Source organism: Pteropus medius, unplaced genomic scaffold, assembly GCF_902729225.1.
Source record: "Pteropus medius unplaced genomic scaffold, Ma_sr-lr_union100, whole genome shotgun sequence".
In the NCBI taxonomy this organism is placed as follows: domain Eukaryota; kingdom Metazoa; phylum Chordata; class Mammalia; order Chiroptera; family Pteropodidae; genus Pteropus; species Pteropus medius.
This window is the reverse complement of record NW_024340692.1, coordinates 8090194-8094275: the sequence shown is the minus strand read 5'-3', so window position 1 is coordinate 8094275 and position 4082 is coordinate 8090194. Positions and strand designations below refer to the sequence as shown.

At 33.4% G+C, this 4082-nt stretch overlaps 1 pseudogene; it reads left to right on the top strand.

Moving 5' to 3' along the window:
- The first annotated feature begins 483 nt into the window (after window positions 1–483).
- Window positions 484–602, top strand: LOC120592494 (uncharacterized; annotated as a pseudogene).
- The last annotated feature ends 3480 nt before the right edge of the window (window positions 603–4082 follow it).

Here is a 4082-nt window from a genome sequence, read left to right as displayed (position 1 = left end):
ACCTAAATATTTTAATGAAATTTGGCTTTTCAAATAATGATCCCTTATCTAAATTGTAGTGATACCACTTATTAGCAAAAGAAGGCTTTATTTCTGTTTATATTTTTGACCTTGAGTTCAACTTTGTCAACCATTAACTTTTCATCCCTGTGCCACTTTCCTTTTCCCTTCTGCTTTGCTGCCTATTCTAAATCTTTACATGTCTCATATGCTCAGTACCTAGCACAGTGCCTGTCTCACGGTAAGCACACAGTCAGCAGGTTACAAATGAATAAATGTAAGTTTTATCATTTCATGAATGTTCATTAAGCTAATGTTCCCATTAATGTTTACATACATAAAATTTCATTACAAAAGTGACTAGATATAGGCCTATAGGTAAAACTAAGTGTATACTAATGTTTACCTTTATCAATTAAAATTGATAAATTTTATAAAAGTTCAATATAAATAGTACACACCTACTAAGTTAAAAACGAGGTTGTCTACGGCCGTGTCACCCTGAACAAGACCGATCCTGTCTGATCTCGGAAGCTAAGCGGGGTCGGGCCTGGTTAGTACTTGGATGGGAGACCACCGAGGAAGACCAGGTGCTGTAGGTGTAAAAAATTAAAAAAATAAAAAATAAATAAGAGATTGTAAACTGACAAGGTCCTTGCAATCTGTGAGGTCAACCAAGGGTTCCCTTGCCTAAAAAAAAATAATAAATAAATAAATCAAAATAAAAATGAGGTTAACCTACTGAGTAAACTCAGTAAAAGCACTCAACTTCATAGAGTCAAATATAAGATTTCATTTGGTGAACTGATTTGAATTTAGTCTCTACCCAAAACCTATTTATGTTTTCAAAAACTATCTTTGTTTTCAGTACTTGCCCTGGTATCTAATTTGCAGGTTACAATGTATTTCAATACAACTAATGCTTGAGGGGCTTATGCCCTCTAAGTAAACACTTTATAAAAGAGTTTCTCTTTCTAGTAACCAAAAGGACTCTTAAATTAGTTGATGCTATGGACTCTAAGTCATAAACAAGGTGATGCGATTGTGTTAGAATACAGAAGTTTGAATTTATGGGCAAGTACAGAATGAGTTAAAATTGTGGTTGGTTTTAGTGATGTTGCTTTATCTAGAGGTTAATTGTGCATATACATATATGGTTGCTCTTGATAAATGCCATGACTCAACAGGTTAGTTATACAAAAGGTGTCCCCCTGGTGCTCTTTCAGAGAAAGACTAATGTAAAAGACAACCACTCTGCATGGTCCACACTCATGCTCCTCCACCTGCTAGAACCTTTCCACAGAATAATTGCCACTCCCTTGACCAGACAGGCCAGACCTCGGATTTCTCAGGACTCTACAGATGGCGAGATCAATACCTAGTTTAGGAAAACCTGAACTCTTAATCTTGTCATGCTTCATAACACTCTCTCTCCTTCCTGATCATTTTAAGGAAGTGAGAGGTGGTAATAAATTGTGATTTTATTTTCCAAACATCTGCTAGTTCCACATACCTTGTGTCAGGGCCCATTTGATTAGAAAAAAAAAAAGAAAGAAAATTCTCCTTGGTCATTACTAAGACATCCATCTTTTACAATCAGTTGATATTTTTTTTTCTTGGTATATATGACTACTTAGATCAGTATTGAAGTCATTTGTGAAGTTTTACTAAACATAAACAGTTATCAAAATTTTAAAATCTGAAAATTTTCTGTGCCCAACAAGTTGAAAATGCTGTGAAATACTGGGTTGAAGTAACATGGGAAATTAACATCAATTATAGTTAATATAATTTAGTTAAATTATATTAACTAAAGAGAAATTCTGAATTTCTGAAACTAACTACGGATCTACAGGTCTGGGTTGTTTGTACCGATTGGTTTCTTCATATAAATTGGCAGAATAAATAACTGAAGCTCAAAAAATTTGAAAAAAAAATTAGAATACTAATTTTTCTGCTTGACAAGAGAGATATTACCAAATCAAAGCTAAGTCTGGGATATTCAATGGGCAAATGACTAAGTTTTCTTTCTAAGTAGATTCCTGGACTTGCATTATCGTGTTGCTGGACCAAAATGATGCCGTGTGCTAAAATTATTTCCAGAATGCTTTTGGGAGTTACTCTGTGCATACAGTATTAAATCCATTTTGAAAATATAACTCTGATCCTTTTACTTCATTTTACTGTGTACATTATTATGTGCATTGCTGGTGCAATTTCACAAGTTACAATGTTCTTCATGTCCTCTGAATTTTATAACTTCAAGACTACTTGATTGTCATTTCAACCTGTTTACTGCAAGTGAGATATCCAAAGTATATTTTTAAATACTCTCTAGTCAGACATGTGATGAATCCCAGAGCAAAACCATGTTAGCGTGTTCTATCTTTGCTAATAAGATTCCCTTGGAAATAACAAACAGAATAGTTCAGTAATTTAAAAACTGGCACATTATTACTTTAATAGGAACTGTGAATATTTTATCACCATAATCCCCAATGAATAATTCTGCTTTGTTACTTTTCCTTCAAGGAGAAGAGTACATGAAGTTATATGAGATGATAGACTCTCAAAAACCTTTGAGATTCTCTACCAAGTGACTCTAAAGTCTTGGATATTCTCAGAATACTTAGAGATAGCGTTCAAAATGTAAAGTAATTATTTGTCGACATTATCTAAATATTGAGATTAGTTTGTCTTACCCTCTTTTGAATTTGTATTTTATCCTTTCTTTTGTTTCAAATCTGTTGCATACCAATGAGTCTTCTTTTAAGTCTCTAGGACTTCATTAATATTGGCTCTCTGACTTTTGTTACAATGCAATATACTCATTTGCACAACATTTCCATCAAGACTCTTTATCGAGTACTTACTATGAAAGAGAAAGTGATGCTCAACAAATATTGCATTTGCTTCCCTGCATTTCTCGAAATACACTATAGTTACGTAGAGGTTATGAAATTAGTTATGGCTAATATGTGATGGGCTCAAATAAATTACAGTTGTCCCCCTTATCCAGTTTCACTTTCTGCAGTTTCAGTTAGCTATGATCAACTGCCACATGAAAAGAGGAAACAAAAAATTTTAGAAATAAACAATTCATAACTTTTAAATTGTGTGCCATTCTGATTAGCATGATGAAAACTCAGGCCGTCCATCTCCATCTCGCCCTGGATGTGGGATCATACCTTTGTCCAAGGTATCTAAACTGTATCACTATCCTCTATTAGTCACTTAGCAGTGTCTACCAGATCAACTGTCATGGTATCTCAGTGTCTGTGTTCAACTAACCTTTATTTTTAATAAGGCTCCCAAAGCCATTCACATAACTTTTACTATACTACATTGTTATAATTGTTCTATTTTATTATTAGTTACTGTTGTTAATCTCTTATTTTATCTAATTTATAAATTAAACTTTATCATAAGAAAAAAAATAGTATGTATAGGATTTGGTACTCTCTGTGGTTTCAGGTATCCACTTGCTGGATACCTGAGCTACCTATATACTCTCTTTATTTCTCTTTATTGAAATATAATTGACATGTAACACTGTGTAAGTTTAAGGTGCATAAGGTGTTGATTTGATACACTTATACGTTGCAAAATTATTTTCACAATAGGGTTAGCTAACACCTTTATCACCACACATAATTATCACTTCATTTTTGTTGTGAGAACTTTTAAGATGTACTCTCTTAGCAACTTTCAAGTATATAATAGAATACTGTTAACAGCAATCATTATGCAACATTAGATTCCCAAAATTTATTCATCTTATTACTTTTACTGTATCCTTTGACCAACATCTCTCCATTTACCCCCAGGCCCTGATAATCACAATTGTACTCTGTTTTTATGAGAGCAGCTTCTTTAGATTCCAGATATAAGTGATATCATCAGCAATGTTTTTCTCTGCCTGACTAATTTCATGTAACATAATGCCCTCAAAATCCATCCATGACATAAATGGCAGGATCTCCTTCTTTCTCATGGTTGAATAATTTTCCATTGTGTGTGTGTGTGTGTGTGTGTGTGTGTCTTCAAGATCTTGATTTGGATATAAACCCAGAAGAGAAATT